Below are 25088 nucleotides of genomic sequence, written 5' to 3'. Positions count from 1 at the left end.
ATCTGCTCATTGGGGAGAGATAGGCAGTGGGGTGGAGGGATCAAAAAGAGACGGGAACGGGCCACATGGCCCCTGAGGGCTCCATGGCCTCAGGAATGCTATCGTCTTTAGCTGGTAACCACCTATTAAAGGCAATATTTGCCTGGGAGTTGTAGTAATAAGCAAATATTAAGTATTAGGCTGCTGGGATCAAACTCAGGATACAGGAAAGAATACTGTGGGTATAGTAGAAGGAACGTCTTAGTATCTGAAGCCTACATGTGCATTTTCATCTGGGATACCATAGTTTCCATCTCCAGAAATTCAGTTTCAGTCTTTTTTATATATTCCATGCCTCTACCTCATGTGTTCAAACTTTCCTTTAGCTTCTTGAACACATTGGGACACATAATAGCCACTTAATATCCTTCTGCATTAATTTTATCATCTGTATCATTATCAAGTCTGTTTCCATTAATTGATTTTTTTCTCTTTATAGATTGTACTTTCTTTTATTTAATATCTGGTAATTTTTGAATGGATGTCAAATGCTATGAATTTTGCTCTCTTGGTTCTAGGATGTTTTTGTATTCTTAGGAAAATTCTCCAGCTTTGTTCTGGGAGGCAGTTAAGTTACTTGCAAACAGTTCGATTCCCTCACATCTGCCTTTTAGGCTTTGTTAGGTGGGACCAGAACAGCATTTAGTCTAGTGATGATTTTTTTTCGTATTCTGGAAGCAAAAAAAAATCCTTTTGAGTATAGTACCAGATGCCCCATGAATTACAAGGTTTTTTATTCAGGCTGGTGGGAACAGGAACTATTTTTTGGCTTTGGGTGTTCTCTGGGGATTGTCCCCTCTAATCCTTTTGGATGATTACTCATACACATGCACTGAAACACAAGGGGAATACTTTGCAGATTACTGGGATCTTCCTTTGTAAAACTCTCTGGTACTCTGCCCTGTGAACTCTAGCTCCTTGCCTCTCTGGACTCCCAGCTTTATCTCCTCAACTCAGGGAGACCTGGGAGCTCCTTCTGGATTCTTCTTTGTGCCAAGGCTAGAAACTACCCCCAGGCAGTGAGCTGGGACAACCATAGGGTTCACTTCATTTGTTTTCCATCCCTCAGAGATTACTGCCCTTTATTGCCTGATGTATACTGTCTTGAAAACCATTGTTCCTCATATATTGTTTCATACACATATAAATCATTGTTTCATATATCACACACACACACATATATGTATACACACACACACGGAGAGAGAGAGAGAGAGAGAGAGAGAGAGAGAGAGAGTTAATTGTTGTTTTAGGTAAGAAGGTAAATAAATCCCTGTTACTACATCTTGGCTGGACATGGAAGTCTCTGGGTTTGAGTTTTGACCCTACACCTTGTGCGCTATTTGATTTTGGAAGAATTACTCAGCCTCTTCCACTTCTTTGTTTATGAAATGGGGATAATAATACAATAATTAATTGATGGAATAATACAAGGGAGAACATGTTATAGTCCATGAGATTAGGCACAGGAGTATCCATACACTGAAAGTGAACTTTAAAAAAACAAAACAAAACACAGCACCTGAATGGGATGAACTTTCTCCCTAGCAGAAATCACCTGAACCTTTTGTTCTTGTCCAAAAAGGGGCATTTGCCTTATATATTGCCCTTACTCTAAATAATGACCCTGCCATTTACCTGTGGACCTACTGGTAAAGGGGCTACAGGCCAAAGGCAACTTGTCTCCTCCAAAAACCCATGGGGCAAAAAACAAGTTTACCTGAAACATTCTGTCAAAGCTCTACCACCACAGGATTATAGTCCCATTAGCAGAGTCTATGTAATTTGTGGTTAAAAAAATTGTTTTTTTTTCTTTATTTCACCTTAAAGTAATCACTTTTACCAAATTCCTATGAAGTAAAATACATAATTATAAATTGAGAACATCTGCCTACAATTACAAATACATGGAATTCATTCAGTTTATGATCAGTACTTTGACATTTTAAAAGAAAGTGATGTTTTTTAAAGAGAAGATATCTGTTTTCTGACATATTAAAATTCAAACTTAGTAATGTGAGAAAATACTAAAATTGTATGGCTTTTTTATTGCATGTTTATTTAGGCCAAACCAGTATGAGGCAGCTAGATTAATTACTTTTTTACTGTTAAGTACTGTACATAGTTAATTATTTCATCTAAGTCGTGTCTGAGCCAAACCTGTGAATTACTGTTCATGCAGGGCAATGATGATAATTTATGTACTCCCTCCATGCTACAGCTTGTTAATATATTATTTTTGATTTGAAACTGGATGTTAAAAGTTTGCAAGAGGCTTTTAAAGACTACTCCGTGACATAAGTTCTAAAATTATGGATTTCAAAATTAAGGTTGACAACATGCTATAATAGGAAATTATTTAGATGCTGGAATCATAATACATTTTGTCTGAAAAATATATCTTCCCATTTTCTACTCTGATCTGTTGACTCTTAGATTTCAGCTTGTGCTTTTTTATTCTGCTTGATTTTATGATGTGGATATTATTTTGGGACCTTCAGCATGCACAAAACCTGATCTCACCTGCTGTCCAGGTATGGCTAATCAGATATTTAACTGTAGCTACAGGTGCCCAATGGCCACAAGTGCTTAGAGAGGTGCTCACAACCACCAAGAACTCAAGCTAACCAGATGACACTGAATCCCTTTTTAAAATGTAAGTTCATCTTTACAGAACCTGAGTAACAGCTTTCCAGGGTTACTTGTACATAGTCAAGTGAAAGAGAACTTAAAAAGTTTTATAAATTCAAAAATTAAATTTTAAGAGATGCCATTAAAAGATGAAGAAATCAGTAAAAACAAAAAGTCTTATTTAAAAAAATAAAGAGAGATGTTATAAGATCTCCTTGCTACTCCCAGCCTGGTCCTAGATGAGCCATATAAGTTAGCACCCTGGGGAGTTTACTAGTAAAGCAATCTCAGGTCCCATCTACACCTACTGAGCCAGAATCTGCATTTCAACAAGATTCTTCAGGTGATTTGTGGATTCACTTAAATTTGAGAAACCTGGTCTAGTTAGACATTTAACAATCACTTAAGCTGTACATGGATCCAATGGTTTGCCCATCCTGTAGACTGTGGAAAGCCCCAATCACTAAGCCCACTCCAGTGGTGTGAAGCTGCCCTCGGAGAGACTGGGGAATAGGACAGGTGAGCTTTGGCTGTGTGAGGGTCTCTTGCATTTTCTTGGGGAGCCCTTTTCTGGGAAATTTAGAAGAGTCCCAGTGAGGCAAAACTGTGTACCAAGGAACAGAAAGCTATTTCACGTAACATGGATATCTGTCAGGTTCATTCATATAATAAAAGAACTGGATGTTAATCTTTTGGATGAAAATTAATACAGATCCAGACTTCTTGCTGGGACTTTGGTGGGAGGGTCCTTGCTTATTTTAGGAGAATCAAGGAGCACTGAAAAGGATGGCAAGTGCTTCACATTCCCATGAAGCACATGCTTACCTTTTGTGTGTGTGTGTGTGTGTGTGTGTGTGTGTGTGTGAAACGTGAATTTTGCAATGCGAGTAATTTTATCTAATAACTGTTTGGGTTTTTTTTTTTCCTCCTTAAAATGCCTTCATTCCCCTCACAATTTCTTTTCCTTGCAGAGGCTTTCAAACTGTTCAACCACTAGAGGTCTGTATTACCTATTAAAAAAAAAAAAAATCATACCCAACTGGCTGAGACTTTCAGTTCTTAATTTCAATATCATTTCTATTTTTTAAGATTTAAAATCTTTTTAAGACATAACACCTGGGAATAAAAAATCACCACACTTTAGGAAATGAAGGAGATAACCTGTTTCCCTTGCTATTTCCACTAGACAGCTGAGCACAGCTTCATAGTCAAACTCAAAACTCAATGGCCAGTCACAAATCAGAGGAACAGAATTTATTTTCTGCAAAACAGTTGTTTCCCTGATTTATTTAAAGATGCCTACGTTTTTTTAACTTTAGATTTTAAAGCATTTATTTTTCTCTTTCAACAAAAGTTATTCTCAGTTTAAGACACCAATTTTACAACTTTTACGAGGGTTTTAAAATAAGATTTTCTTTAATTGGTCAACCAAGAATAGATTAAAAATTAATGTTCTTTCAGGCTTACTTTGTAAGACTCTGCTGTGATTGTATAAACTAACGAAGGAGCCTGGGTTTGCATAGTAAAGCAGTGATTGAGGCGATGATTGTTAGTGGCACCTACTGCAGACTGGGTCCCCCAAGTTTTCACTGTGTTCCATGTTTGCCCAGGGATTTTTTTTTACTAGAGTAGCGCATTTGGGTCTGCCCCCTGCCAGTAGCATTGCAGGTTCTGAGCTTTCCAGAAATCCAAAAACGAGGTATCCTGTTTATAGAATACCTGATTATTAATGGTAAAAACCTTTCCATAGGCTTATACAGGAAGGCTCCCTGAAACAGCACACTCATATATTCACATATTTAAATGGAATGGTTGAAAATATTACAGACATAAAAGCTGTAATTTACTGTGTATTGCACCAGGGGTTTGGGATTCTGATGGTAGATTTTCATAGATTCTAATTATGCCTGCATTTGGAGTAAGTGGCTACATTTGTTGCCAGGCAAGGTGTAATGCTAAGAGGCTCCTTTCTTTTAAAAAGCATTATTGCATAATGTTCCTGGCCTGTACTGCTTCCAGAAGCATAAGCGAGTCTAGTGTGGCTTTTCTCTCAGTCTGTCACTTTATTAAAACACAACAATTTGCAAGTGTTATTTAGCAGATCAGCTGGGTTCATTTCAAAGGCTAATATTTAACAGAGAGGGAAATAACCCATCCCTATCCTTTTAAAAAGTGTTTTCTCTGTATTCTCAGGCAAATTACCTAGTGTCTTCCATAGATCTCAAAGCTAGGATTCAAGGATCATTTTAGTAATATCTTACCCTGCTTGCCTACATAATCCAAATGATCAATTCTACAGCAGAAGGAAACTAATTCACAGTGCACTAATTGGTACTACAGGCCACATTATTTAAAGTAGTTATGTTTTTTTTTTTCTTCCTTTCCTGTTGCATTTTTGTGTCTGGCTGGTGGCATATGAATTAACAATTTTCTCACTGAAATGTGACAGAAAAATATCGGCTTTACCCTCTCTTCAACATTCCTTTCAGAGCTCTGGACTCTCCTACTATTCAAAATGATGGTAGTTTAAACTTGCACCCAATAGCAGTATAAACAAATATTAGCAAGGTGTTCACTTATATACACATATGTTAAAAAATGCTGATGGTGAAGCAGATAATTAAAAGCAACAGCAGGAAGATCTCAGGCTCTGGAGAATTTGATGGGTTATATCTGGAAAAGAAATGGTCAGAACCAGGGTGTTGGAGTCAGTCCCAAATTCCAATTCTGGTCCTGACACTGGTTAGCAAAGTGGGTCCCTTAGGCTCAGCATCCACGCAAAATGAAGCCAATAAGAGAAACTAGCCTATAGGGTTTGTTTGTTTGCTTTTTGGTAGATTAAGTAAGAAAATGCAGATGAAGTGATGGACTCAGTGCCTGACCCAGTAAGTGTCCAGTTAATGGATGTTATTTTCTCTGCTGCTTTGTGTCTATATTTATAAACTAGTAATACAATACAATGGTAACAATCATAGTTACCTATTAAGTGTTGTGACAAGTTAAGATTATACGTATGTTGAAACGGAACCTGGCGTCGTTGCTTCTCGAACAGGTCTCTCAGAGTTTTCACCCATAAAACTAACTCACAGTTTGGGAGAATTTCAGGGATGATTCATTCCTGGATTTGAGATTTTTCATTTTTAGTTTTTTGAGTGAGAAGATTTGCCATTTAGATGCTTTACATCTCACTTATTTTTTTTTTTCTGATCTAGATGATGATTTAAATTTGTGAGTCTACCACATTAAGAAGATAAAATATTGCATTGAAATTGTAGGCAAGTAGAGACAAATTATTTTCAGGGAAGTTAAAAAACTGAAATTAGAATCTGTTCGACCTCAGGGAATGGAAAGAAAAAATGTGATCGTGCTTAAAATACTATTTTCAAACCTTTCATTACTCCAGCCCTAGCAATTGAGGAAAGTTTGTTTTCCCTAAAATGCTGTATAGTAAGTATCTCCTTTCAGGAGGGAAATCTGTGGGAGAGGGATTGGAAGGAAGCTGTGACTAACTAGCTTTTTATTAGGGACCGAATACTGATTAAATTACAGGCATTATTTTAACTCAACTTGTCTTCCCAATACTACTGGGAGTTAGAATTAGAATTGCTGTATTTTGCAATGAGCACTGAGGAGAACAAAGACCGGCTACTGACATACAACTAAAAAGGTTTTTCTCAGAGAAGGACTAGACTTGGCAGTTTGGCCTTTATGCAGCAATTTCCAAGGACACGTTGGAGTTACAGAAAGAGGTACATGCTTTCTGAAATCAGAGGCACTCACCTGGACAGAAGTCCACATCAGTTCAAACCGACTTTCATGTTTTTGTGTGAGAAAAGGAAAACCTCTCATTTAAAGTTATGTGTTGTATATTCTCAAAATGTCTAGTTCCTTGTCGGGCTGATTTTCTGGGATGTCACTGACATATGGGGTAATGGGAAACAAATTTCTGTATATTTAGCAATAAATAACTATTTGTGCTATTAACTAGCCTTAGGACCTGGAGTTATACCAGAAGAAGTTCTTTTGGGGTCATATTTCAGTTTAGAGAGCCAGCCACACATTGGCAGTTAAGGACTGAACCCCTATGTCTTTCTGGCAACTCAGCACAACCCCATTTTCAGGAATCTCCCTATATCACGACCACTTTGGAAATCAAATCATCATATCCACTTCTGAGCACATACCCTAAAAACTCTCCACATGTGTGGAAGAAATGTACAAAAACATTTACTGTAGCATGGTTAACCAGCCATTGGGTATTGCTTTTCTAGAATAAAGGAAGTTGCATTTTCTTTTTCCTCATTCTGTTCATGATCACTTCTCATTTATTACTCTTAAGGAAGTCTCTAATGGAGGCCGGTAGGGCAGCTGGCCCATTTCGGGGGAAGCATGACATCACAGATGCTTGTCTCTTCCTTGGCCCCATCTGCTAGAAATAGTAACTAAGTCCTTTACCTATGCTGGTAGGAGAGGAGCTGTAGAAAATCAAATTAGCAGGAGAGAAACTATTAGTCTTCATTTTCTTGTTTCCAACCTGCAAATACAGATTGTTAAATACACTTGTTCCCCAATCCTCATTAGGAAATCTTGAAGAATAGCAGGACAGGAAAAAAGCATGGGGATTATGTGAAAACAACCGTAAGAAAATATAATGCAAAGTCAGGACTGTTCCTTCTCTTCAGACTATCTTATATTTGTAGAGTTGGTTGAATTTGAAATTTTTCATTAAATAATTTCATTCCTAGTTGTATGTGGATGAATGCCATATTTACAATTCCAAATGTATCTTTTTATTTAGAATTTTCTTTTTGGGGATCCCTGGGTGGCTCAGTGGTTTGGCGCCTGCCTTTGGCCCAGGGCGCGATCCTGGAGTCCTGGGATGGAGTCCCGCGTCGGGCTCCTGGCATGGAGCCTGCTTCTCCCTCTGCCTATGTCTCTGCCTCTCTCTCTCTCTCTCTCTCTCTCTCTCTATGTCTATCATAAATAAGTAAATAAATCTTTTAAAAAAATAAAAAAATTTAAAAAAAGAATTTTCTTTTTGTTGGACTTGTAGATGAAATAATTGAAATGGGATAATCAATATATGAAATCATTTTACATATGGTGGTATCCCTGGGATGGTATCCCCTTGTTAAGTTCACTGGTGTTAAGTTCCTTGGTATATAGGTCTAAGGAGGCAAAGCTTTCACTAAAAATAATCCAATGGCAATGTCGTGTACCTGCAACTCTTTATTACTTGAGGAGTTTCACTTTCAGACCCAGAGACAAGGGATTAAGGCCAGTGATAGGCAAAGTGTTTTTAGAGTATACTGAAGGCCCCAAAGAAATCAGTTGGGTGTCCAGGAGGAACTGACATCAAACGTACGTTTTTAATATTTCGAGTTCAAATTATAGCCACAGAACCAACCATTGGGGATTGAATCATAGATCTGACTTCTTTTTGAAAAATTCAATTTTGGAAACATTTCACTACATTTTAAAGCAGTGTAAGTCTTTGAATCATTTAGGTTTAAAATACGTCTCTTCTAGCATCCATTCTTAATGCCCCCAGTTCCTACCTATTAGTTCTGGTATCCTTCAATAACTTGATCTCTCTTTTGTTATACTTTCTTCTTTTGTGGTTTCTAAGGATATTGGCCTATTTGCTGTGCCTTGAATTTGCTGGCACAGTACCGCCTATGGTCTTTGCTTTTGCCTAGAGAAATCCTTCCCCAGATGTCCACAGAGTTTTTTCCTTCTTACGAAGGAGGCTTTCTCTAAACACCCTTTTATTTTTATTATTTTTTATTTATTTATTTTTTTTTAAATTTTTTTTTTATTTTTTTATTTTTTTATTTTTTTATTTTTTTTATTTATGATAGTCACAGAGAGAGAGAGAGAGAGAGAGGCAGAGACACAGGCAGAGGAAGAAGCAGGCTCCATGCACTGGGAGCCCGACGTGGGATTCGATCCCGGGTCTCCAGGATCGCGCCCTGGGCCAAAGGCAGGCGCCAAACCGCTGCGCCACCCAAGGATCCCTATTTTTATTATTTTTTAAATAGATTTTATTTACTTATTCATGAGAGACAGAGAGAGGGAGAGGGGCAGAGACACAGGCAGAAGGGGAAGCAGGCTCCACGCAGGGATCCCGGGTCTCCAGGATCACGTGCTGGGCTGAAGGAGGCTCTAAACCGCTGAGCCACCTTGGCTTCCTCTAAACACCCTTTTAAAACTGCACTGCCTCACCTCATTTCTATTTCCATTCTCCATGTCATGGAACATATTGTATCTTCTACTTGATGATTTTTCTGTCTATATGCACTAGATTATAAGTTATATGCAGCCAGGGGTTTTTGTCTGCTGCTCATACTTTGTTTTCAGGACTGAGAATAGTGACTGGCATGTAGGTATCTGACAAAAATACTCATTAAATGAATTACAGCAGAATCTGTTGCAAACTACAACCCTCCATAGGAATAACTTGTATTTAATATAATTCTCATTCAGAAGGATTCTTACTGTCATGACATTTTATTTGATATTTTTATTTTAGAGTCTGAGGAAGAAACTTCAGAATTAACCAATACCCACTTAGTAGTAAACTTTTAGATCACAATAGTTTTAAACTGAAATATCATCAGGATTTGAGCAGTTAAATAAATATGTGAAACACCCTATGTAAAATGTAGGTAATGATGAGGTCTGTGATACATAGGAGAGTTTATATACTGCCCTATTATAAGGCATTTGGATTTGAAAAAGAAATTTAAAACATAGCACTGTCTGAAGAAAACGTGTCTACCTGTGGTTTCAAAGGCCCATTTCAGCTCTCAGCATGTGGTTGACAGGACCATGAAGACATTTTGCAAATCACATTGTTTTTTCTACTTCTTTTTAACTATGTACTCAGGTCTGGGTATGTGTCTGACTCCACGTCAGGACAGGAATACTCAACTGATCAAATCTAATTACATTTGCTTCCCAGCTAAATTGTATATCACCTTCCCCTCTTGTGAGAGATATAGCCCCTCTTGGGTCCTCAGCATCTGATTATTGCAAACCTAATTGATTTGCGACATTTCATTAATAAAGTTAACTAAAACTAATTATACATATTGAATAAAAGTTTCCTGTGAAATGAATTATTCTATTTAGCTTAAGGGTTCTTAATTGTTAGAATGAATTGCTGAGGAGGATTTCAGAATTACTTTCTCTTGGGATATATATATATATATATATATATACTCAACCAATATGGGTTGATGGATAGTGACACCATAGAAACTAAATGCAGAAAAAAATTGATTAAATATGAAAATTAAAGATGTCAGGCATCTTCCTAAGAAGATACAAATCATAAAATAGGTTACATAGATCTCTTCATTTTAAGATATTAAATTAGGTCTGTTGAATCTGTCATATTAAGGTAGCTAAAATAGAAATTTTAATATATTGACATTTATTGTTTTATTCATAGTATGAATTTTCCTTTATTTAATTGGAACATATTCTATTTCTCACTCTTTAATTCAGATGGTATGTTCTGTCTAAGTCATCCATCTAATTAAATCAAAATTCTAGCAGAAATCCAGGGGGAGCCTACTACTACTTCAATTGTCCCACCAAGCTGATGTGTTCTGGGCAAGAGTTCTCACAAATCAGGCCATTTCCAAAGCTCCTTATTTGTTCCGTTGTGTATAAATAAACATGTTTTATGTAAAACAAAGACTAGCATTTATTAGTGGCTTAGAGTTGAATAAAATATGGCTGACCTATTAGTATTACATATATCACTGTTGTCATCGGTGACTCAAATTTACATTGCCTTCACATTGTCAAAGCAGTTTGGACTTCTTGCTTTACACTGTTAAGGCAATTGTTTTCTTCAGGCTCCGTACACCGACCATCCTAGAGGGACCAGAAGTAATGAAACACCTATTCTGTTCTTCCTCTTTGACTTGGGAACATCACTGAGGAGCCAAGTTTCAAGGTCTCTGTTAAGAGACAGCCTTTACCCACTGCCTGGTTTTATCTACAGCAGCTCTGTTTGCTTTCTATGGTGACCCATGTTGTGTGTAGAAATATTTTGGCCTTGCCTGTTTGAGAGGAGGAGGAAAGCTGCTCCTGACTGGATTTTGGACTTGCAGTATGACATTGTTTCTGTTGTCCCAGGACTCCACAGCATTTGTTGAAGTTCTGGAAAGGTGCCCAAGACCTAGTTCCAGGTAATTGGTTACCTTCCACAAGGTCTGTGCTGTGTTATTACCTTTCTAAGCTATCCTACACCTTTCTGGAATTAAAAAAATGATTCCTATACATCTAAATCTTCCTAAAAGTCTTAAAAGGAATGACTAGTTGGGATCCCTGGGTAGCTCAATGGTTTAGTGCCTGCCTTCGGCCCAAGGACATGATCCTGGAGACCCGGGATCGAGTCCCACATCAGGCTCCCTGCATGGAGCCTGCTTCTCCCTCTGCCTGTGTCTCTGCCTCTCTCTCTCTCTCTCTGTCTCATGAATAAATAAAATATTTTAAAAAAAGGGATGACTAGTTGAATGGGAAGGATGACAATATTTTTAGTACTAGTCAAAAGTTCTCCCTGCCAGCAAAACAGTCTCCACATTTCGATGCTAATTCTCTGAGCTCTTTTAATTATTAAAAATATTAACAGTAACCTAAATTTGAGTCTCCTATACAGTCCGTTATGAGCTAAGCATATCTAGCTCTATTTTCAAGCCTAGGAATAGTGTTTCTATAGATAAACTGTGGATAATAGCTTAATTGAAGGTAAACTTGTTACTCTAAAAAGAAAGTTATAATATATATATTAGTATTATACTATAATATTAGTATTATTAGTAATTATATATATATATATATATATAAAATTGAAAGAACAACTACTCAAATGAGTACCCTTTACTTTGCTTTTTTTCAATTGGTAAGATTCAAGGATTTATACTTGATAATTCTAAACTGGGTACAAACTTCTATTATATATGCTTTTATCGAAAAATAACACTATTACATGTGTAAAGGGAATATAGGCTAGATATGTATATGCTTTTCTCATAGTTAGTTATATAGCTGTTTCAAATCCTTGATGCTTCAATGACTCAAAGACAAGTTTGTTTTTAACCTTTTGCCTGTGTAACACACAACCATTAGTCCAGGAACCAAATGGATTTGAACTACTAGGTATAAGTGACTAGAAAGTAATGGAGACTGACATTTTAATAATGGGATCATATTAGTAGAAAAATGATGACTAAGAACTTTAAGAATATACTATATAACAGGTAGTGATTACATTAATTAAAAATTGAAAAACTACTATTCTCTGTGATACATATAATTTGGAAACAAAACCAGAGACTTCTAGCATCTTGTACATTTCTATAAAAACAGAAAAAAAGAAATAAGTCATCTAATACTTATTTTGCTTGGCTCTCCAATTTCTGAAAAAACATTAAGTCATCTGTACTTACGTCAATACAACTGAGACCTATCTATCACTGCAGAAAAAAAAAAAAAACCCTCACGGAATATAAAGAATAAAAAAAAATGTAGGTTTTTAGAAATGACCTATATCTTTTCTAGTTTTGTTTACTTGGAGATAAACAAAAAACTGCCCTTTCAGGTTCTGAGTATAACACCTAGCTTCATGACTCCATAGGGATTCATGCCTAGTAGAGGGCTAGACCATAGGGGGACTAAGAGGTGCCTTGTCTCCAAGATGTCAGTGGATTGGAGATGTCAGTGATGCAGGTAAAAAAACCCCCGACAGCTATATATTAGTTCAATATAATTGCATGTACCTCTTCTCACGATTTTTAAGAAAACGAGAACCTCTAACTTTAGAAGAGACATAAGATACTTAATTCCATGTATTTTTAATATGCAAATAAATAGGAAAAAGACAAAAGCACTGTGAGAACCATATACTAGATAACCTACAACTGAAAAAAATTGGAATTTGAAAATACTTAAAAATTTCCAAATAAGTTTAAAGGAGCAAAAAAATTTCTTTCCAAATAACAATGGAATTCCACTACAATTATTAGTAAGTTACTAATAGCAATAGTATCATAGAACTTTCTATGGTGATAGAAATGTTGTAAAGCTTTGCTGTCCAGCAGTGTAGCCACTAATTACATGTATCTATTGGAATACTTGAAATGTGGCTAGTATAACCGAGGAACTGAATTTTTAATTTCATTTAATTAGAGTTAATTTATATTTACATTTGAATAGCCACACATGGCACATGACTACCATACCAGACAGTGCAAGGCTACAGATTTTAAGCCACTGAATATAGTCTTTATTCATTCTTCTAAATGTCCTGGTTTTCCTCATTTGTCATAAGTAGATTCCACCTTAAATTCCTCTGGTCCTATAAAACAAGCTCTGAAATGCTGTTTACACATTACTGGTTTAAATCAATAAGAGATCAGAGTTCTTTAGTTGTTAAGTTGGTAAAATGGACTCGCTAATGTTCACAAGGTCTGAACACACCTTTCGTATTTCAGTAAGTGCCCATGGTTTGGGATGGGGCCTTGGAGATTATTTTACAAGGGACCAAAAGCAAAGTTGCTAGTTAGTAGTGGAATTGGTATAGCATCAGTTCTTTACCAACCAAAAAATAACTTCTTCGAATTAAGCGTGTTTTGCCTATTCATCTGCAACTTAATGGTTTGAGCAGGCTTAAGATTTTATAGTGTTCCTTTTTTTCAGTTTTGTTATTTGTAAGCAAAACATACTATTTTGAAAGTCTTGCTACAAATGTGTGAATGTTAGAAATTGAGGGCTTCTAAAACAAGGAAGAGAGGATGTTCATAAAATTATTTCCATCAGGAACCTCCCTGGATTACTGCCTTGCTTCTTCTATAATAAGGGTGAAGGGGTATTATGGACAAAGAGTTCCTTCTGTTCAGTTCTCTTAGGATGTAAAATAAAGCTTCCTATTGAGAACATATATTTCAATGTACTTTTTCTAGGGCTGGATTTTTGCTGAAAACACGTACAGCCCAGCTTTCTAAGCTTAACGACACCTCAAAAAAACAACAAGAACAAATCCCCCCCAACCTAAAGATTTCCAGTAACAAAACTCTGTAGAATGTTACTGTTTTTTGTCTCCAAGATTAAAGCAATCTTAAATGGTTTCCTAACACCACCACGGAGTGCCTTCCAGCAACTATTTCCCATTTGCCAATGACTCAAAGAATAAAGTCACCTCTAACATTTGTCTACCCAGTTACCACCTATCCTATCTTTCTTTTGCTTTGATAAAATATAATCACAAAATATTCAGAAGGGGACAAGCTACTCTTTTTATTCCCCCTGGAGGGACCAGGGAGTGTCTCCCTTGTTAATTCAGGAGGTTAAGGGCTTGTTCCTTGAGCTGAGTTTTTGTCAGGATCAAAAAAAACAAAAAAACAAAAAACAAAAAACAAAACAAAACAAAAAAACCTTTTGATCTGGAAAACCCAGGAATTTTTTTATGAAAAATATCAGGCAGGGCCATGTGATAGGAAATGGATGGACAGAGAAGTCCCTGATTACCAACACTGCCCTTTCAGGTTCTGAGTATAACACCTGGCTTCGTGACTCCATAGGGATTCATGCCTAGTAGAGGACTAGACCATAGAGGGACTAAAGGGTGCCTTGTCTCCAATTCCACATAGCCTTTTTACCTGTATCTTACTGTAGCAAGAGAAACTTTTATAGGAATGAGACTCAGAGACATCTGTATTTTCTGAAGGTGAACAGGTCAAGTTTCAAGGTTTATGGTCTTTGGACACATGTTTCTGGAAGTGATTGCTTCATAGAGCTCAAATTCCCCATTGGGTGGCTGAGGAGAGGACAGTCATTTCCTCCCTGGTTCTCTTAAAGCCCTAGTTTGAAGAACAATCCACCCATGGAAATCCTTGCCAAGCGGTTACAAATCTCTCACATGGTTTATATCAATACAGGAATATCATGATAATTCTAACATCGTTGACATTTAAAATTACATAAGTAAATATGTTCTTAAGGTGCATATAAGGGATAAGACTGGAGTCACATTCTTTTCTGCTTCCTGTTTCTGTCACTAAACAATAGTGTGTATATGGCTTCTTGTGCTACCTCCACTGTTGACACATTAGAGAAAAGCCACTGACAGATACAGTGCTATAGGTGTAAGACATTTTACCTGGATGCAGAACTTGTGGGATGGCTTTTGCGTCTCATTCAGATGAGAACTCAGACATTTTCGACCAATTTATCATATATTAAATCTGGAAAGAAAAAGATTAATGTGATTCACTAAATAAGGTCAGATTTTCATTTTTAATTGACAAAGTAACTATTAACACTATATCTTAAATGTATTTTTAAAGGGAATGAAATCATCTGGTCCCTATCAAGGATATATTTGTCCTTATGTAGAGTTAGGCTGTGCTAAGTGGCAGTCTGTCATGGAATTTCATCCTCTTCCTGGTTATAGTCCGCATCTTTCCCCATTCCCTTGCAGGTACACACTAGAGGAGAAAAAACAATGTTTTCAGGTAAAATAGTGCAATCTTATTTAAGATACTTCTGTAGACGTAACTACTAATATAAGAAATATAATAGATTAGATACTTGTGAATATGCAGTTAAACTTTGATGAATGATTCTTTTTAATATAAACCTATATAAGTGTTATTGCACCAGAATTGAAAAAAAAATCTTTTTTTTTTTTAAGATTTTATTGGGAAAAAAAAAAAGATTTTATTGGGCAGCCTAGGTGGCTCAGCGGTTTAGCGCTGCCTTCAGCCCAGGGCGTGATCCTGGAGACCCAGGATCGAGTCCCACATCAGGCTCCCTGAGTGAAGGAGCCTGCTTCTTCTCCCTCTGCCTGTGTTTCTGCCTCTCTCTCCCTTCCCCCCTTTCCTCTCTCTGTCTCTCTGTCTCTCTCTCTCTCTCTGTGTCTCTCATGAATAAATAAATAAAATCTTAAAAAAAAGATTTTATTTATTTATTTATTTATTTATTTATTTATTTATTTATTTATGACACACAGAGAGAGGCAGAGAGACAGACAGAAGGAGAAGCAGGCTCCTTGCAAGGACCCCAGTACAGGACTTGATCCCCGGATCAGGATCACACCCTGAGCGGAAGGTAAATAGATGCTTAACCACCCAGGCATCCTGACAAAAAAATCTTTTGAAGAGATCTTTTTTTCTGTATTTCTGTTTTTATTTTTCATTGTAGTGATACATGCTTGTGATATCAATGTCAAGCTATAAAAGAGTATAAAAATAAAAGTACATGTCTCCTAGCTTTCTGTAATGGTTTTTCAGATCCACTTCCTAGAGGTACTTACTACTAACAGTTTCATATGTATCCTTTTAACTTTTAAAGAGGATACACATGCATACAAATGTATATAGCCACATTTTTTTCATTTTACACATCATACTATTCTGTTCTTTGCTTTTTTGGTTAAATTAAATATGGTTAGAGCTATCTATACTGTATCCATATATCTGCCTCATTTATTTTGATGACTATATAGTATTCCTTTTTTTAAGGTTTTATTTATTTATGAGAGACACACAGAGAGAGGCAGAGACATAGGCAGAGGGAGAAGCAGGCTCCCTGCGGGGACCCGATGCAGGACTTGATTTCAGAACCCTGGATCACAGCCTGAGCCAAAGGCAGGCCTCTACCACTGAGCTACTCAGGTGCTCCACTACACAGTATTTCATTCATTGCACTGACACATGATAATTTATTCAACTAGCCCCGTGTTAATGGGCTTTATGGTTTTATTTTTTCAGTTTCCCTTTTGGGCTGCTTAAGAATATGCCTCAATGATCCTGTTTTTACATAGGCATTTCTAAACTATGTATCAGAAAAGTTTCAAAATGATTGTTGAAGTAAACTGTATAATCCACATTTTTGAGAGATACTTGAAAAATGTCCTCTATATAGGTTATACCAGTTTATGATCCTAAAAATCTAGCTTATATCAAATCTCAAAATTTTTCTCAGTCTGATAAATGAAAAGTATATATTTGTCTTGATTTGCATTTCTTTAGTTATGAATGAGGGTGAGCTTTTCTGTTGTTGTTTTCTTATTTTTTATAGTTATTCTACTAGTTTGCTAGTAATGACCCTTTGCTCATTTTTCAACTGAGTTGTTCACTGTTTCTCATTTTAAAGAGCTCATGTTATATTAAGGAAACTGGCATTTACAATATAGAATATGGCAAATAGTTTTCCCAAGTTCCTGTTTATCTTTTGACTTTGTTTATGGGTCTTTTTCCTTTATGATCATTTTAATTTTTTTATGTAGCCACATTAACCGATATTTTTCATTATGGATTTGGGGTACATTTTCAAGAAAGAAATTTTGTAAAACTGAAGAGTTTTTCAAGATGGCTATAGGTATAATATAGGTTACTTTTTAAAACACAACGTATACCGACTTTACTATAACATTGTTATATGGAATGTTTTTGGCATTAGAAAAATCTCTTTTTATCCCAGTATTTCAGTGGTTTTGTTGTTATAGAAAAAGAAATTTCCCATAAGATTATTTCTCTTAGAAAAATACCACCATGGTATAAAACCTTGTGAACTCCTATAAAGCACTACTGTACCTTAGGGGGTAAAAAAAAACAACAGAGAAAAGGTTAGATTTGCCAGTATCATTCTCTACAGAGTGAGTAGCAGTTGTCTAAAGATCTGAAATCTAGAGTTAGTTGGAAGGAAAGTAATAGAAATTCTGAGACAAACTGAAAGTAAGGATTAAAAAAGTAATAGCGATTTTGAAAGCACATACCAAAAAAGGGGGAAAGAAAAAAGTAACTTTTGATCTTAGCCTTGATCTTAATAACTCTCCAAAGCTTTTAAGATTGTTATGTATTTTTCCTAGTCTTATCTGTTCTACAAAGATGCAGATATTTAAAAAATATATCAGTGACTTTAATCACAAATCAGTACTAATAAAACTATTTTCATTAGAACACCAATGACCCAAGTAAGGCCAAATGGCAACCTGACAAGAATCTATCAAACACACACACACACACACACACACACACACACACACACACACTGGATCACAGTCATGATTTATGTTTTAGGTATTGTTCTACTCACTTATGATTATCTTTCCTTGCCATTAAATATTATTAACTATGTAAAAATGACTATATAATGTCCCATCATATGGCTTAACCTAATAGGAACTCAAAGAAATAGATTTGTGTTTCTCTCAAAAATTTATTCTATTAAACCAGAAGATTAAATGCCAGAACATACTCAAGAAATCATTACGTAGGGATCACATCAGATTCTTTTCCATTCCTGATAAAGTGGCAGCAATTAACTGTGTGAAGGTGAAGGGCTGGGATCCATCATGGTACAATGTGTTTCATGTGAAGTGACATCGTTTGAACAGAAAGATTACTAAAGCTGGGTTAATGGAACATTCCTGTTCTAGTGGCATACTACACAGATTTAGAAGCATGTAAAATGCATTTGAATTGGATAATAAAAGGAGTTTGGGTCAAAAAGTGATGATAAAAGTATAAATGTATGAAGTTTACTAGAAGAAATGCCGTGTTTTTCAATTTATTTCGGAAAAAAAAAAACAACAGATCTAGATTCTTGTGCAGCCAGAGTCACAAATATTTGGGCTCAGTGAGACTGGCAGGACTGTAAAGGATCATAAGAGAATCACTGGCATTTTATCATTTATTAGCTCTAAGAATCTTTGCTGCTATGTGCAGTATATCTCCTGGGCACTACCGCCCTGCCAGGCCCCTACAACTTGGCATTATGGCAGCCCTGGGTTGACTGTGTCCTAAGCTGTAAGTTATAAATTAGATACTGTACTCTAAGTGCTGCCTTAACCTCCAGATCTAAGCAGCTGGTGAAGTTCCATCTCCCAAGGATGTTCCTTTATCACTGGGAAAATTGTAGCTGCTAAGTCCTGTTGACACACCTCTCCTCTCAAACATCATCACAGGGAACCCAGACTCACCTCAGTCTTTTGACCAACATCAATGAGCCCTTGTCAGAACAACAGGCTTTTGGCCAGATCCAACTGACAGCTCTCAGAGAATCTACATGCACTAGAAGAAATTGTTCAGAGGTTCAGTCATTTGGAGAATCACTGGCTTTAAAATAAGCCACCATTTGCTTGCAGACTGGTTAGTAACTGTGTTCATCTAGTTTTGTGAACCATGCTTGTAGATAAATGTTTATATTAAAGCTGAAAAGAGTGGTATAGAATTTGAGTTGGAAGGCTGAATAGTTTATATAGGTAGGGAATGACTTAAAAGAAAAAAATTTCTTTATAGAATCAGAACACCAAAAGGTAAAAAGAGTAAATTTTAGTAAGTTATGAGAAAAAAATAGAGATATCACAACTTAAGTTTTAAATAATGAGCTGTCATAGTTTTAGTATTTATTTTCCAACTAAAGGAGGAATTTCTAGAATTCTTCATTATTGCACTTAAAGGTAAGGTGACAGGCAAATGCAACAACTGAAACGGAATAGATCACGTTTTTTCTATGAGAGAAACAGAGCTTGATTTCAAATTGTAATATAAAATAAATTCTCAAATAAAAAGCAGGCAGCCTAATGTAGAGCAGACGGTGTGGGGTGTCAGCTAAAGAGCACAGGAATCAAAATTCCTGTTTATGTCTTAACTCTATCATTTACCACATTTGCGTGAGTTATTTATCTCATTATGTCTCAGTATCCCTTACTTCTCCCATTATTACTCAGTATCCTAATCTATAAAATGAGGATAAAGCAGTGCCTGTTTCATAGGGAAGTTGTGAGGCTTAAATAAAAACAATATTGAAGGCTGAACATTGTGTCTGACAAATTGTCTGTGCTCAATAAATGTTAGCTTTATGTAAAAATGCTAGTCTATTAAAAAGCCAATAAAATAACCTCTAGGTAATCATTCTGAACAAGGCCTAGGTGCTGTACACTTGGACTCCTCTAACTTCATTGTGCATATGAATCACTTGAGGATTTTGTAAAAATGAAAATTCTTATCCAATGGGGCTGGGTGGAGTTAGAAAGTCTGCATTTCTAACAAGCTTCTACATGATGCCCACGATGCTGGTCTTTGCCTGGACACTTGAGGTAATTGTGGATCGCTGCTCCCAACTTACAACACAGCGGTTCTCAGTAGGGGAAATGGGAATAACCAAAGTGTAGACAATACATACAGATTTAGCATGCCTCCCAGGTGATTGTAATATGCTTGCCTTACCTTTTCCCTAATACTTAAAGAACTATTGATTTGCTATTTCAACTTTTATTCTGTTTCTCCTTTTCTTACTCTTTCCTCCACTTTCCCCTTGTCTTTACAGCTTTAGACTAAAAACCAGTACTAATAGTTAGTCCCCCCAGTTAGTAAAACATCAATTTCAAGTCATTTTATTGTGTGCAATAGGATTCTATACCCAAATGAGATTAGAAAAATGGTTTCTCCTTAGTGTATCTCTTCTAAAATATAGGTATCTGAAAAACGTATTTTTTATTTTAATTTTCATGGAAAAAAACATTTTCCATGGTTTTAGCTGAAAACAACTAACAAGCAAGAAAGTGATTTGTGGAACATTTAGTAATAGAATACAAGGATGCATTAGATGTGGCACATATAGTATCAAAGGGGGTATACTCCCATAAGGAAGGGAAAGTTGGGGTGGTTATTATGGAATCAAACAATGTGACCACATTAGACATTCCACTTGGTCTGAAAAATAGGACAGAAGGAAGCTTGGTTTAAAATGGCTTCCCACTCCAGTGGCACTGAGATGATTGGAGAGACTCATATCCGAATATGTATTCAGCTTGGCCAATATTTCTCTAGGGCAAAGACCATTTTTATACTTTAGTGTGTCCTTAAGGAGCTAATATCACTCAAACACATAGTATTCCTTTGTAAGTATCTTCTATTATTGCTGATACATTTCATACATGTAATTCTTTGTTTTCCAAGGTGGATAGAGGAAATTTGATTAATATTAATTGGTAAATATCTAAAGACAAGTACACAATCATGTATGTATTCTTCAGTATTCTTACTCCGAAGTTAATCGTTCAAAGCACTTAAATCCACTGATCTAAATAAGTTTTAACATCATTTGGTGAAGAATAAAGCAGCTTATATGTGCATAAAATGAATAAGAAATCACGTAAGACTTGACCCAAACTGAATGATTACTAATTCTATGATTTTAAATTTTAGGGACATTTAGACTTAGGACTTAGAATATGAAGGCACAATGTGATTAGGAAAAACAAAGCATATCCATTTCTTCACCCATTTTATAAACGATTAAATTTTAAAAAATTAATTAAATGTAAGCCTAGCAACCCAATTTAAAATATTCTTAGATATAGGAAGGAAAGTATAATAATCACTGGCAAATCTAGACATTTATTTCTATTTAAGACGTTTGGATGATGCATCTACTTAGGAGCCAGACAAATACGACAAAAACTCTTCTAAACTGGTCTGTAAGAATAATGTAAAATATAGTGGTCATACAATATTTATAGCATATAGTGACCTATGTTAGTAAAATATTTGAAGGATGATTTTAACATTCGAGGGAATTTTTTTCCTTGTGACCATCTGCTACAGAAAATCAAAACTCAGATAGCAAAACTTTCAATGTTAATGCACCTACTATCAAAATTCACTTGTCATTTCTATGACAGTTCTAGATAAATACTTTATTTTCTATTTCAAATTGTCAAATCTGTCATTAAAATGGCCACTGAATAATAAAACATTTGGCAAATGTATAGATCATGTATAGCTCTTTAGTTGTGTGTGTGTGTGTGTGTGTGTGTGTGTGTGTGTGTGTGTGTGTGGTGTTTGCTGTGATTTATTTTGCATGTATTTAAGAGCTTTAACATGATAATGGTCATCATATGCCAAATCAGTTGAATATTACCTTAAGTCCCTATAGACATCCTTGATTTAAGATATATTTTATATATCAAGCTGCTGAAAAGTTGAATTTTGGTAGCTAAAGTTCATATAATGAATAAAATAGAAAAATATAAAATGACAGCTAAATTTAGGCTGGAAATGGAACAAAACTTACTTTTGCTCATGGGAACTTTGATATACTATTTTAATAAGTAACTACATGACAAGGAACACAAACCAGGTAATCCAACGACTTTAGGCAGTTTTGGAACGGAAGGCATAGAACTATTTTGAAGAAAAAAAAATAGCACTTTTGAGTGGTGATGAATTTAAAAGGTGATTTGTCCAGTTTACTAGATAGACAGCGTGGGAGAAGAGCATTCCCAACCTGGCCTTGACCGCTTTGTCACAGTTTGTTGATCTGGCTCTATATTTGTTGTTTGCCACAGTGTGTCTTTAAGACAGCTTTCTAATCTTTGAAACATTTGGATTTACTTCAAATATCTAAATAAAATTCTTAATTGGCAAGCTTACTTGGGACACTCTGGCACAGCCCAGTTATGGCCAAGCAGTCAGAGCACTAGGTCAACTAATGAGTGTGGGGCTAATGGATGGGAGCCTGCATCAGGCAGCCAAAACATGCACGTGTTATAGGACTTGGTTTAGGTCCCTGTAACAAATCTGAAAACAAAATACAGCAAATCTGTTATTTGCTTGGAAAGGATGTAGTGGCACAGATCAAACTATAGAAAACGTGCGTCGTACATTTAAACTACTGGTGTTAGGCTTCCCTCAGCTAAGTATTTGACCTGGGCTTTGGTTAAGTAGCAGATTAAATTTTCTTCCACTATTTTCCCTCCTGTGTAGGGCAAATAATCAGGGATAGTCACAACAATAGTAATAAGCAGCAGCAACAAACCAAAAAATGTATATACACAATGTGTGCCCATGTGTGCACACACACACACACACACACACTTCTTACCTCAAACTAGGAAAAAAAAAAAAAAAGGAAACACAGTGTAAGAAACCTGAACAATCCAGCTTCTTTCCCTTTTGAACACTGAACTAGGGTTAAAGAGCGACAGGAAAGCTTTAAGCTCAGAACTCTTGGGACGGACAGCGTTGGCAAAGCAACGGTGACTCGAAGACATTTTCTACGTCTCAAGGAAGAGAAGTCTTCCTTTGGTGTCACTGGAACCAGTGGAAGGAAACCAGCTTGCTTCTGAGTTGGACATTGGAGCATTTGATTCAGCTTATGGTCAAAGAAAGGAGATTTACCAGAACTGGAGGCTTCGTGATGGGCACAAAAAACAGTCAAGTCAGAAATAAAAAGGGAGAGACAGAGTAGATGACAGACATGACACTAATAATTGTGAAACTCTAACAAATGCTGAGAACTGGCACCGGGGGTACACTCCCTGACCATGAAACCAGGTTTTGGGAACTGTCAGCTGTAATCTGGGTGTGTGTGTTGGGGCGGGGGGCGGGGATGGACTTTTGGAACCAGCCTTGGAGACTTAATGATTTTCCAGAACAGATAATTTACCAGGGGGGTTATTTAGAGAGTTTTGAGGGTCCCACACATGGGCTAAAAGGGTAATTATTTTAGAGTACTATTTTTTAAGCACCTCACTAGGAAACAAAAGGAATCAAGGGATTTCATCACTGGAGGGAACCTGATGGCCAGGGGCCCGAGGTTCAGAGTTGTGACATACTCTGCTGAGAGCACAGGGCCATTTAAGGGGGTCTCTGGGTGCGGGCTCCTGTGCTCCCCCCTGCACTGTCTGCGTGGAATTGGGTTAGAAGATGCAGAACAGCCTAAACAGAGACGATCTAGCGGGGCCTCTAGAGCTAGGGACGCTCTACAGCCCACGGGAAAGCAGACAGTGCCTTAGAGAAAACGTACAAAAACGGTCACAGCTTATGCTACAGCTTAAAGTAAACGCTTGGGGGGGGGGGACCTAGGCCCCTCAGCCCCGGTATCTACCGAACGAATGTTGGGGACAAGGCACCTTTAGGGGAAACAAGTTGCTCCACAAAGTCCTAAGACAGAACAGTAGGGTCCCAGATTTCTCGCGTCCCTCCCTGTTACTTTTCTCTTGTCTGAATGACACTAGAAATAAATGTAGCCAAGTCCCAAATTTGATCCCGGGTGGGGGAAAGGGGCACCCAGACTTCCACCGAGAAGAGAGGGCCCTGAGGGCCGGTCGCAGCAGTCTGATGGCCCAGCAGGAAGCAGGGAAGAGGCAAAGCAGCCCCGGGTGGGCTCAGGAGCGGGGTCTCTCCTGGGTGCCCCAAAGCAGGGGGGCAGGAGAGGCTTTGGGAGAGGCTTGCTGAGGTCTTGGGGAGGAGAAGGCGGGGGGGGGGGGGGGCAGGGTAGAAGGGCTGGGCTGGCCGGTTAAGGGAGCTGGGGAACGGGGTTCCAGGTAGGCGGTGGAGGGAAGCAGCCAACAGGGGCTGCTCTTAAAACCCCGCCTGGGTTCCCGAGGTGCAGGGCCAGGGCCCTGGGGACGCCCGGGCTTGTCCCCTTGCCGGTCTGGGGCATCAGAGGGCCTCCGGGAGCAGCTGACGGCGGGACAGTCCGCTCCAGGTGGGGACCCAGGGCAGGACCAGGGGCCCCGCAGTCGGTCTGCAGCGGGCTCAGGGGCACGCGGGGCGGTGGGGGGGGGGGGGGCTGGGGGCGCCGGGAACTTCACCTGAGAAGCAGCACAACTTTTAGACGGACGCCCCGCAGGACTCAGCCGGCCTCGCCCTGGAGCTGCGGCTACAAGCTCGGGAGGAAAGTTTTCCCGGCCGCATCCCAGCCCCGCACAGTCCTCCTTGCGGCTCCAGAGGGTCTGGTCGAACCGGAATGGGTGAGGTCCCCGGTGGTCCCCGCAGCCCTGCGCCCCTCGCCCGGTGCGGGTGCGGGTGCGGGTGCGGGTGCGGGGGTGGGGGGTGCGGGGGCTCTCCGCGGTGCCCGCAGCCGTCGGGGCCCGCCCCCGCCGCCCGCCCTCCGGGGCGCTCCCCGGGTCGCCGCGCTGCGCCCTCCGGTACCGGCGGCCGCGGGGCCCGCTCCAGGCGCTGCAGTCCTCGGCGACCCGGCAGCCCCGGGTTTATAGCGAGGGGCGGCGCCGCCCCGGAGGTGCCGCGGCCCAGGCCCCGCCGAGCATCCTCTCCCGCCGCCCCGCCCCCGGGACCCAGCTCCCGCCTCCCGCCTCCCGCCTCCCGCCTCCAGACGCCGGCGGAGGCGGGGGATGCGCGCAGCATCCCGGGGCGCGGGGCGCGGGGCTGCCCGCTGGGTCGAGGCCCGGGGCGGGGGCGGGACGGCGCTCGCCCGCGCTCGACTGGGAGCACTTTTTTTTTTTTTTAATTTTTTATTTATTTATGATAGTCACAGAGAGAGAGAGAGAGAGAGGCAGAGACACAGGCAGAGGGAGAAGCAGGCTCCATGCACCGGGAGCCCGACGTGGGATTCGATCCCGGGTCTCCAGGATCGCGCCCTGGGCCAAAGGC

General features: G+C 38.5%; 1 protein-coding gene across 3 annotated transcripts in view; it reads right to left on the bottom strand.

The window, feature by feature from the left end:
- AGTR1 (angiotensin II receptor type 1) overlaps window positions 1–24618 on the bottom strand; it is a 47322-nt gene extending 22704 nt beyond the window's left edge. The window contains exons 1-3 of one of the 3 annotated variants that reach the window (XM_026015774.2): window positions 24290–24427; window positions 18668–18758; window positions 14843–14927 (exon numbers count right to left, since the gene is read on the bottom strand). The gene's annotated coding sequence lies outside the window, so the exon portion shown is untranslated. Of the gene's footprint in view, window positions 1–14842; window positions 14928–18667; window positions 18759–24289 lie in introns of all 3 variants that reach the window. The other 2 variants (XM_026015773.2, XM_072727101.1) reach the window with 2 other exon arrangements.
- Between the last annotated feature and the right edge of the window lie 470 nt (window positions 24619–25088).

This window comes from Vulpes vulpes, chromosome 11 (genome assembly GCF_048418805.1).
Source record: "Vulpes vulpes isolate BD-2025 chromosome 11, VulVul3, whole genome shotgun sequence".
Lineage (NCBI taxonomy): Eukaryota > Metazoa > Chordata > Mammalia > Carnivora > Canidae > Vulpes > Vulpes vulpes.
Note: the sequence above shows the minus strand (reverse complement) of the source record. Positions and strands in the feature narration are given on the sequence as shown.